Source organism: Amblyomma americanum, chromosome 5 (genome assembly GCF_052857255.1).
Source record: "Amblyomma americanum isolate KBUSLIRL-KWMA chromosome 5, ASM5285725v1, whole genome shotgun sequence".
Classification (NCBI taxonomy): Eukaryota; Metazoa; Arthropoda; class Arachnida; order Ixodida; family Ixodidae; genus Amblyomma; species Amblyomma americanum.
The window spans coordinates 13908279-13920869 of NC_135501.1; the positions used below are offsets into that span (position 1 = coordinate 13908279).

Consider the following 12591-nt stretch of genomic DNA (forward strand, 5'->3'; position numbering starts at 1 on the left):
CCCGCATACACATCAGAGCAGCGGTTCCTTGTATCCAATGCGCCAGAAAACACATCTTTCTCACTCCGCCAGATGGCTCTCCATGTGAGCCTTTCACGTAAATTCCTTCCACAGTGGCGACGCATTTTTCGATAGTGCGCTCAGATGCGTTCCGCCGTCGTGAGTTTCACCTGGAATCGCGATGGATTGACAGTCAACGACCCTTTGACAACGGTCTGTTCACCAGCCTGGGGCGTCTAACCGGACGAATGTATCACAGAGGCCAGCTTTCAGAAAGAAAGGTTGCCCGGTCTAGTCTCGCTATTCTGTTGGCTGAGGCGAGGTTCTGTTGTCGACGTCGTCCCACAAATACCAGGCTGCGATCCTTACGGCGAGCCCTCCAGCATGTGCGCTCCGTGCACGTTCAGCTGCCCGGAATCTGTAGAGAGCGCGCTAAGACGACCGGCGCTCGTCTTGCTCACGTTTCGGGGACACAGCAGTCGTCTCTCCGCGTAGCGCCGGAGAGTTTTGCGCCGCAATTGCGGTTGTGAGTCGGCTCAGGCTGGCGGCGTGAATCATGAAGCCTCCAAGCGGCTCGCTTCTAAATTTGCGCTGAGCTAGCGAATGTCGGAAGCGGAGGTGCTTGCGGCGAAATAGGACTGCGAGCTGGGCTGACGGGGGCTGCCGGTCCTCTGGCGCAGGTGACGGTGGTTTCGCGTTCCGAGGCCGCCAGCGCTGCGACTGGCGGTCTCGCGCCGTCGCCTCTACCGCCGACCTCCAGGCCGGCGGCGGGACAGTGAAACGGAAGTCGTTGGCCGTGATCCAGGCGTCGTCCGGACACTTTCGCTGTCAACCGCGGCTGTTCCTTGCTCTCTCATTGGCCCCCGCAAAATGCAAACACATGCTGACACAAGAGTGGAAGGCAATTTGAGAGAACGATGGGGGCTCTATAGAATAGAAAGATGCCACCTATGCCAATGTGTGCAATTTCTACGACTGCGACTAAGAGCAATACGCATTTGCGAAAACCTCTCCAGAACCTTCCAGGTAAAGCCACCTTGGGCTGGTCTTACACGGTTCCTCCGGGGTCCAGCTGATGATTTCAACAGTCACGTGACACGTTAAACGGCCTGCGTCTACAAATATACTGTACACACGCAACGATCCCAAATACATATGAAGATGTGGCTGCAGCCAGTGAATGAACAAAAAAAAAAGGTTTTCTTTCTCCCCAAGGTGGTACACGCGGCAGTTTTAAGGAGACGGCTTCCGCGAATAATGTCCTCCATGGCGGCTGTGAAATGCGAACACTGCGTTTCTGTCAGTGCGCAATATTTTTGGAGTCAGGTCAAGAAGCACTCTGTGTCTCCTTGTTCATGAGCTGCGCAATCATCTCTCATAATGCGCACTTTCTTCGTGCGGTATTGTGTGGCGGTAACCCGCAGAAAAGGCAACCTGAGCGGGGCCCAGCCGCTGCCTCATTTGTAAAACCAATTGCTAGGCTAGTTGGCACTTCATGCTTACGTTCGCGCAGCGCGGCAACGAACACGAACCAGAGGGAGACGCCACAAGAAGGGCTTTGTGGTGGCTCGTGTCGGCTGCGTTAGCACCAATGGCTGCATGGCGAGCTTTGTTTCAGGCTTATGGAACCATCCCATATGACCGGCGCCATTCGTAGTCTGGGCATATTGTAGCCACAAGCTGCCAGCCAATGCGAATCTTCTGTACGGAGTCAACCTGAATGAACATGTTACCAGCCCAGTTTACACACACTGAGGAAAGATTTAAAGAAAGGGAGCACTCTCATCGAGAAGCTCAGGGTAGTTTCTGTAGCGGGTAGTTTCTGCAGACGGTAGTTTCTGTGCCAAAGCACTTCGAGAACACTGGTGTGTGTTACGGGATAATGATTGTTGCACACAGTGCATGTGCAATATGATTCCTGCATAACACAAAAAAACTAACGGACCTCTTTTGTTCTTCCGCACCCCGCTGAAATGTAGCGCATTGGCTGCTACTTGTCTCCAACCTTCCCGCCCCATGGTCAGTGAACAGCGCTCTTATAGATGTGACTGCAAGCTTTCAATGTAGACGTGCATCGTAGGACAGCAGAACTGCATTTATACCTCGGTTGCACATTATGTTTCGTGTGTGAATACCTCTTTTATTCAATGACAGACATGAGACTTGTTCGTTGGAGCGGAAGCCTGGAAAGACCTCTCACCCGGGAGCACGTAAACATTTGCCGTGAAACTAATCGCGGGCGACGGACATTTGCTAATCGCAGGCGACGCACATTTGCACTAGTCTCGGGACTCTATCGTCGATGACTGAACGCGGCTGCTTTGCTGCAACCCCATTGCAGCCGATAGAGTTGTAGCTGTGTCCCAAGCTGACGAAACATCCGAAGGGCTCGTGCTTAGATTCCGGCGAGGACGTTAGCAATTTGATGTGAATAACGCGCTACACACTGAAAAAACGACAACTGGAACGGCAAGCACAGGACAAGCGCGAACATATACAACCAACTGGTCCTTATTGCTGCCTTGCTTACGTTAGCAATAGGGACCCCAACCTAAAGTTTGCCTCGCGACGACAGCGCCGTGCTCCTCCCGTAGCGGCGGAATTCTGAAGCGTCGATAGGGCACGACGGCGCCGGGGCGGTCTGACTGGCCGTGTTCGCGTGCTGCGCGCGATTTCTCCCTCCGCGTGCTCCTCGTGCCCGTCTCCTCGCGGGCGCGGCGGTTTGCGAGCACAGCCTGACGACTGCACAGTGCGCCGTTTATGTCCATCGCTGGGCAGTTTTTACGCGGTGGTCGAAGTGGCACGCGGCGCCGTGGTTGCATAAAGGTGGGGAAGCGTCTTGCTTGACTTGTGGGCTTCTATGGAATGACGCATTTGCTTACTGACGTGTGTGCTGTCAACAGAAATTACCCAGGTGGCAGGAATCGTTCAAGGCGAAGTACCGTTGCATTATCGCGCGCTGCAGTATTGATTAACAATAGTATTACTTATCCATCACCGGCGGCAACAAGAGAGAGCGCTAGCGGGCACTGAATATATGTGCACTTACTCGGCCGACACCATGCAAAGTGGCAGCGCATACAACTGCGAAGGCGAAGATGGCAGACACGATTCTACATGTGAACTAACCTTGTGTCTCTGACGTATACACGAGTAGCAGTGTGGCTCTGCAAATTACACTGTAGCTAGACCATTGTTGTCTGTAACGCGTTACAAGTAACGGCGTTACCGCTTACGCATTACTTTTTTCGGTAAATTAGTAACGTAGTCGTTACCAATTCGGAACTGTAACGGGTAACGTACTTACGTTAACATTTTTTGGTAACGGGAGGTGCCACGTTACTAGTTACTTTTTGTTCCATTTGTGACACACTCCGCCCCATTTTTTAGAAAAAAAAAGCGCAGAGCACCTAAATTGATGTAAATGAACAAAATGCACAGGTGCTCCCGACAGCCCGTGTTGGGGTTCGCATGCATGCCAGAAAACAGCTGCCCTTGACAACGCACCCTACTAAAAAAGACCGAATAGCCATAAAGCACAAAACACCTGCACGAACACGCATGCACACACTTGCCTTCACCTACCTCCCCTTCCCAAACCACTCACACACACACAACTTTCTACAGAGTGGAAGCATGCCGATCATCTTGGAACATCACATTTTTCAGAATTACTTTAAATTTGTTAAGAGTTCAGCGATGTTTTCTTTGTGAAGTTAGAATTGATGATGGAGTGTCATTTTGTGTTTAATGCCACATTCATAAGATGGCTTCATCATGTAATACACAGTTAGAATCGAACACATGTAACTCTACAGGCATCTTTAGGCTACTATAACATTGCTAAGCTCCTGAACATTTGTGCAAAGTATTCTCGTTAAATCAGTATATCGCGTAAAACCGTTGTTTAGGCTAGTTGTTATTTGGGAAATGTGAGCTTTATAAAATTGTTATCGTAAGTTCTTAAGGTGACGAAAACTTGAAATTTATGGCCATGAAGTAACGGCAAAGTAACGTACGGTACTTTTTTTCGGTAACGGTAACTATTACGCGCTACCTTTTTTGTAGGTAACGTAGGGCGGTAACGCGCTCCTTTTTTTAACTTAACCAGTAACGTATTTAGTTACTTTTTTTCGGTAACGCCAACAACACTGAGCTTGACCTCGGGCGGCCGCGCAATAGTGTTACGTGCCCCGTCAACGCGCATCAAAACTGAGTAGTGCCAGCGGTTTGTGAGTTTAACGTCCTAATTCTGTACGTAGATTGTGCGCAAAGCCGTTTCTGAAGGGCTCCGTAATAACAGGTATTATTTTTAGATATCCATATGGTAAATAAGCCATATGCTGTAAATACGACCATATGGCAGAAGCGCCTAAGCAAGCGCGACACGGTAGCAACGGCAATGCGTTACCATATTGGTCGCATCAGCCGCACGCCCATGCTACACTTTCAAAGCTCAACAGAATGGGATTCATTAATGCGCACCTATATTGCGAAATACGCTTTCGTATTTCGCACAAATCTAAACGCGGCGCGATTTGATCTGTGACACTGGGGTGAGCAGCATAGTGCCAAATCCATTGAAACACCGCGCAAAGGGAAAACAAAAGGTAGCAGAAACATGTCACCAGCACGCACGGCGTAAGCAAGCAGATCGATCCGAGCTAGCACTATTTGAAGACACGAAGAAAAAAAAACGCGAAACACATTCGTGCCGCAGCTTCGTAGTAAGGTAGGCTAAATTTAAGTTTTCACTTCGCACACCACGCGGTTATGCGCTCTGGGCACAAAACTAGGGCGTGACGAAAGCAGCGCCCTTTTGGACTTTGCTTGACGCCGCGCACACGAGCTGCTCCCTCTCTAAACCACGAAAGCGCGCGCAAAATTTTCGTAGCAGTGTCAAAGCGTGCGGAAAACCCTCGAGCGGGCGCGCTCTTCGCTCACAACGGCGTCCATGGTCCATGCACGAGCGGAGAGAGCATAGCGCGCGCGAAGCAAGCTCCGCTCTCAACGGCGCCGAAGCGCGAGCCAAAAAGAACGAGTACGCGCGCGCGAAACTCGTTTTTTCACGTGCGGGCCAGGCAACGCACACAAGTCAGTGGCGACTGGCGAAGCTCGTCGTCCTGCCCGATAAATTAGGAGGAATCGCTCTGGGAGGGCGCTGTTCACTGGCGTCCGCAGCGCCCTCTGGCCCAGGTTGTGTCCCCTATGCCGTGCGCATTAGGAGCTGTCGACAGCCATCCTTCATTCTTCTACAGCGACTTGGATAGCAGAGAAACGGAAGGGGAAGTCCATCGCCCGTGGCAGGCACAATATCTAAGCACGATACCGTATTGAACAACCTTGTGATTTGAAAACTCTTCTCGCAAAAAGAAAAATGTCCTGCACCAGAATATTAGAAGATTGGACATGGTATCTCACAAGAGATTTTTAAAAGGATGTGATCGGAGTTTTAGGAATTGTGTGACCATGTGATGCCGCCTCACGGCTAAAACATGTACTTTCAGGGCACAATTGTTTCTTCCATTTGCCACCAGGTTACAGTGCTGTCTTCATTTTGTAACAGTCCCTGATTGTGGTATAAGTTTCCGAGAGAAAAGAAATGTTGATAATAATAATAATAATAGTAATAATAACCGTTTATTTTTTTGTCAGGGAGTACTGAACAGTACTTCTGGGCATGCCAAAGCCATCAGTGGCTTGTTGGGCAAAACCCAGCAGCCGGAGGCTGAACTATTTTTTACCTATACAGAAACATCATATCAAATTCGAAATATAAAGGAAAATAAAGCAACAAAGTGAATCAAGGAGACACAGCAAAACTCATCTGAGGATAGGAATAGGGGTAAGCGGTTGGATTGTGACTGCACACTAATACATAAAATAATATGGTAGGGAAATTGCTGCACCCTACGAACACAAAAAAAAAGAGAATGCGAAGAAACATCTCGAGCGTTTCCCCTGCTTCTATCTTTTTCGCCCTCCCTTACACATCAGAATCCCGAGACACTGTAGTTTAAGAAGGCTTTCTTGACTGCACACTCATTCTTCAAGAGCCGTTTCTCATTAGGCAGTCTATTGACTATTGAGGGGACATAAGAGCAGCGCTGGCTTTCGCTGTATTTGGTTCTCGTAGCGGGTACTTCATTGATGGAGGCAGTATGCAGGTTATGAGTAGATAAGCGTTCAACTCTGAGTTCGTCAGTCCACATATGCCTGACGACGGCACGCTGAATATATGCATTAAGAAACGCAATAATAATAATAATAATAATAATAATAATAATAATAATAATAATAATAATAATAATAATAATAATAATAATAATAATAATAATAATAATAATAATAATAATAATAATAATAATTCTTTATTACTCCTCATAGAATACATATGATATTTTGCCGGGCCTGCCGAAGCCTCTACAAGGCTTGTATGGCAGTTCCCAGCAGCGGGGCAGCTCCAGAGTTCGGAGACAATGGTATGTACTTTTTCAATATAATAAAAGCTTTTAAATATACTGTTAGGGGAAACACTGAAATATCAAAAATTGCATTTTAATCTGTGTTAAACAAATGATTTATGCATGTTTAATACTCTTTCAATGATGTTCAACACAAACACGGAGGCAATATAAAGAAAAGAATGTCCACATCGAACAATGCCGTTGCGCACATACACAATGAAGGAAGTAACTGTACCGGGTGCTCCAAAACATCATAAAAACACAGAACTAAAGCACTGTGCAACAATTATTTTTGGAAGTTCAATTAACGCTTTTTGTACACCGGATCGTGTTGTTTGCTGCAATACTGTTTTAGGGAGGTGATTATAGGTCTGAGGAATGTAGCACTTTCTCACGCTCTTTCCGTAATCTGTTCTTATCGAAGGTATTTCAAAACCAGAATCAGTACGTAATGTTCTCCCGATGCTGCGTCGATGACGGAAGTTAGTGTTCCAAAAGGATTTGGGAACAATGTAGGAGAGAGAAATAGTGTCAAAATCAGGAAGATTTAAATACTTAAACCACGCAGGCCCAGGCGCAGGGAGATTGGCATTATAGGCAATACTTTCTTCTTGAGTAGTACATTAATTCTATCTTTCCAAAACAATGAACCGTTGAAAAAACAGGCTATGACATACCGTACAAGCGAGTATGCTATTGAATACAGGATAGGTTTTTTTATTCGTAGTGGTACATTAAGCAAGCAGTTTGACGAAGTCGTGTACATATAAAAGACGTGTTTGTTTGTTCCACGCCAAGTATGAATCGAAGTAGGCTCCAAGATATTTTACTGAATCAGTGTACTCAACGGTAGGGCATGAAGAGGACGAGGATTTGTGAAAATGGAGATAAACTGGTATTTTTGTACTGATATTTCGAAGCGAATTATGAAAACATACCTGTCGTGTCTTGGATGGATTTACTTTTATCTGTTTTTTTTTTGGAACCATGTCATGGATTCTGTAATATCCATATGCAGCAGAGATGCAGAGTTCTCATAATTTATATGTCTGGGAATAATAAGTGTATCATCTGCATACTGATAAATATTACTGTAGAGGATAACCGAGCTAAAATCATTAACATAAGTGTTAAATAGTAACGGTGATAACATTGATTCCTGTTGTACTCCTGTTTGAGTGAACTTTACCTGACTTCTTGAATCCCATAAACAGACTATATGTGACCGTTGTGACAGATAATTACTCAAAAAATCATAAACGTGACCGCGGAACCCATAGCTGTACAATTTGCTGCATAGTATATCCCGACTAACTGAGTCAAAAGCCATGGCTAAATCCAAGAAAAGAGCACATGCGATCTGATCTTGCTCAATGTTTCATGCAGATAATGTAACAGGTTTTAATAATAATAATAATAATAATAATAATAATAATAATAATAATAATAATAATAATAATAAAAATAAAAATAATAATAATAATAATAATAATAATAATAATAAAAATAATAATAATAATAATAATAATAATAATAATAATAATAATAATAATAATAATAATAATAATAATAATAATAATAATAATAATAATAATAATAACCAATCTTTATTTTTCGGTGCCCAGGAACAACTCAAAGGTCTTGGTGCTGGTACACCATTCACACGCACAAAATGTAAATTTATTTCACCACAAAGGAAGACATTCAGGGGAGGTAATGCAGCAGTCAAGGCGATAGAAAAAAAAAAGACTTATAAACTAGGCGTGACAGCAAGCATGAAGCAAAAAAGCAAAAACAAGAAAACAGTGAGAGCAGCGGTAAATGAAAACAGCTAGAACAGGCAACAGACATATAGATAACTAATGAAGCAATAAACAAAGAGAATGAACACAAGAACGACCGATAACAGCCAAGTACAGCATATAGCAAAATATAAACAAGAATAAAGACAATACTAATATGAACGAATAAGAAACCTCTGAAATACAAGCTAGAAATACAAGCATACACAATAAGAAATGAAATTAGTGAACGCGTTACAGACAATCAGGCGTGAGTACACAGTATAAAGAAATAATATTAATGAAAACAAGTCGACGAGATGAACAATTAAGGAGAAAAAAAAACAATATAATACCGGCGGAAATACACAAGTGTAGTAAAGACAAAATGCATGAAAGGGGAAGTTATGTATGAGAAAAAGAGTACTCAAAGTGGAACGTCGCGGACATCCAATATAAAGGAAGGGAGAGAATTTTCGAATATATCAAGGTGAGGATAATAATAATAATAATAATAATAATAATAATAATAATATAAGGTTTATTCAAGATGAAGACGAGGCAGCACCACATGCTCACAGCATTCCTTAAACTCCGGTAACCTCATCTTATAATATTCTAGTTGAGCTCGTTTTTCTTTTTCCGAGAGGGTGTTGCAAAACACCATGTTATTCAATACGGTGGTATTCAGTGTGCTTCTAGGTACCGTGCCTGCCACGAACGAGGGATTTCCCCTTCCGTTTCTCTACTCCTCATATCGCTCTTGAATTATGGCTGTCGATGGCACATAAAATGCGTATGGTAGAAAGGAATTAAATTTTATTTGGCGTGTGGTGATATTAGCGGTAATATTTTCACATTTCTCTTGAGGACAGTTTTGAGCGACGATCGGAAGTCAACGGTTCTATTATTGTATTATTTGCTATTTTGTTCTATTATTTTCATAGAAAAAGATGTTTTTATATGTTTATACTCATTTAAAACTCCATGTCGATTGCCCCCCCCCCCCCCCCCCTTTGAAGTGTTTTGGTGCTAGAATAGCGCTGTTACTGATGCCTGTTCTCCTGAATATCAAATTTATGATTTCCTTCAGCTTAAACCACTCTGCAATTTTGTTGCAACTGTTCTTCCTAGAAAACGACTACGCCCTGCTGTGGTGATAACGTGTAGGTTCTGCACTTACCCGAATTTAGCCAGTAGGCTTTTATTAAAGCGAAAGCTTTACTGGCCTCAGGTTGAGCAGTTTCGCGTGATTCGTGGAGAGCCGTGCTGCACATGCGCGAGGAGCAGTGAGGACACACGGAGCATTCCTCTCTCTCGCTCCCTAGTCACAACTGCGCATGCGCCACTAGTAGCACCGAGCCACAGGTGTCCCGCCGCTGCGCAGCGCCGCGCCTTTCCTCAAAATTAAACTTTCAGTTCTCTCTTTCCTCTTTCCTTCCCTCCTTTATCCCTTCCTGTACGGGGCGGTTCGGGCGTCCACCGAGATATGTGACACGGTTACTGTGCTTTGCGCGTGCGCCGCGCCATCTAGCATGACGTCACACCGGGCGGCTCGCCGTCACAGCCGTGTGGTGTGACGTCGGACCGCGTTCCTCGTCGTTTCTCTCGCCTCCGCTCGCTTCGCCAGCTGCGTCGCAAGCCTGATAACATGTCGGAGGATTGAAAAGGGGAAGTCGCGTGCGCCGCAACCACAGTTTTGTCGTCTTTAATGCGACAACATAGCCAGACAACGAGACTAACCTGGACTTGCAATCAAGATTAACCAAGGCTAACCATGCTATGTCTTAGCTTTCGCTACGTATATCCTGGCATAACCGAGCTAAGCCACTGCCAATTTTCTCTCTCTCTCTGGCTCCCTAGTCACTACTGCGCATGCGCCACTAGTAGCACCGGGCACAGGTGTTCCGCCGCTGCGCAGCGCCATGCCTTTCCTCAAAATCCAACTTTAAATTTTTAGTTTTCTCTTTCCTCTTTCCCTCCCTCCTTTATCCCTTCCTGTACTGGGCGGTTCGGGTGTCCACCGAGATATGTGAGACGGTTACTGTGCCATTTCCTTTCCTCAAAAAACCATACAAAACTAGTGAGCCGACGGCGTTCGTAGGGCTCATTGGCGTTGACAACTTTGCAAAGACGGTAGATTTTCACGAAAGGAAAGGCGCACAACCGGCTCTGTGGGTCAGTGGAGGCCTCAATCTCGCTTTGCATATCCTGGATTAGCTGGGCTAATTCACATGAATTTTATTAGAGGGGGGGGGGGGGGGGGGAGGATTAGCTATCTGCCCCTCAAACCGGTGCATTACGCTACATTTGACAGACCACCTGGCTCGGTCAGTCAGCATGAAAATTGAATGACTGCTGGAAAATATAGGCAGTGGTTTAGCTCTGGTTAAACCTGGAGTGACGCGATAGCTACAGCTGGCCGAGTGGAACTCGCTCAGTCGAATTGCAAAGTCAGTCTATCGCTGCTGCGTTTCGCTGGGCGTTCCTTCTTTATATTCGTCCCCCCCCCCCCCCCCCCGTGATCCGTTCCGCCGGCGCGCCGCGACGCCGGCAGTTGTTCCGCACGACGTGCTAGCGTAAGGTAGCTATCGCAACAAAACAACTACTTTTGGTTACGTTACAAATCATGGCTGGTTGCTAAAGAGCACCTTTTTACGTTATTTTCAGTTTGGGCGCTTATTTTGAACAAAGCGAGATGATTTTGTTGCCTTCCAAAAAGATTAATGCATATTTAAAAATCAGGAAGCCAACTTGTCGTCCAATAGAAAGAATTAGAAGTTACAAACTAAACCATAAACTTTTTAAGCCTGAGCAGGGCCTGTATAACTGTACAGTTTTGCAAAGATGAAGGCAGTCTGAACAAAGACCAAGTCAATATGAAATTCTTGACGTGGTAATGAACAGACTTGCTATAATGTAGCTTAAAAAATAACAAGACTGCATGGCAGGTATTCATTGTATGATTGGTTGTAGTCACAGATATTGACTTGGGTGCCCACTGCTCGTTTGTTTTCACATTTAGGACAAAGTCAAGACACAGAAGTGGTCTCAGTGACACGCAGCTAGGAAACGTATAACAAAAATATGACTAAATAATGCGATTAGGGCTGCCATTACGCACCCTTATTATTTTCCAAATGATAGCTTCTTAACATAAGTGAAGCTATGACCATTAGCGAAATATAAAACGCTGAGTAGGAAAATTATTTCTTGCCCAGTTTTTTTTCTCTCCCGTTTATTACACGTTTCGAAGTTTTGCTTCTCGGGGAGTTGCCTTTATTTGCAATATTGCTGGAAGTGATTGCGATGCAACGATGTCGCCCTGCCCTTCGTGTCTTCCCTATAGCAGTTTTCGGTAGTCCACGAAGTGTTTCAGGACACCTGCCCGTCATCGGTGACCACCTCCACGCGTAACATCAAGCGAGCGCTTGAAAGCAATCCGACAACGTTGCAGGAATTAACAAGTGTTAGCTACCATTGCGCTGTCAGGAAGTGTAGTTTAATTTATACGACTCCAGACAATTCGTTGTAAATTTTATTCATGAATTAAACGAGTGAACCTACTTCAACGAAACCGCAAGAAGTACGCAATATCTTCACGCATGCGTTTATTGCAAACGCTTGCTACCGCAGAACGGACGTAGTGCCTACAACTCTAAGCAGCGCAATAGTGCACCAAGCGAAACCCAGAGCTGGCATGCCCAGGGAGCGCTGCCAGCCACGGAAAGCAGCAGACATTTGAGACTTGGGCCGCTTTATTGAGGCGGCAGCTGGAATTCTCGCATAAAACTTGAATGACCATAATAATCGTTTGATTGGTTTCTTTAAAAGATATACTTTCTGAGTTAAAGTTCCCGCAGTCCGATCGCTGAATATAAATTATTTTCAGTCGCGTACCAAGTTAGTACGACTGGTCGCATGCTAGTGATACCACTGCGCGATTGAGCCCAAAGCTGCGTGACACGCCTTCCGCCTGAATTTGTTGGCCCGCGTTACTTGTGGTATCCCGCAGAAGCTCTCACTGTGCGCTCCAAGAAAGCAATGGCGACGCGCTCTCAGGACGCACCGCTATCCGTGCAAAGCAACACACGCTGGTCGTCGAATCCCATCGCGCCGCAGGACGGCAATGTCGCTTCGCCCTGCACTCGGGAGGCGTGCGGCAAAGCGCCCCCTCCGCCCACACTCGAATGACGCACGCGGGAGAGCAGCCAGGAGGAGGCAGACAGCGGCGGCAGCAGCAGCAAAAGCGAAATGCGCTCATCCGCGCCGCATCGACGTCCGCCAGGGGCGCGCACGCAGCACAGCCGCGCGCTCGGGCCGCTGACACTGAGTAAACGTCA

General features: G+C 45.8%; 1 protein-coding gene across 2 annotated transcripts in view; it reads left to right on the plus strand.

The window, feature by feature from the left end:
* Nucleotides 1-12591, plus strand: part of Asator (tau-tubulin kinase asator) — a 234409-nt gene that overhangs the window by 61459 nt on the left and 160359 nt on the right. The window lies entirely within an intron of this gene.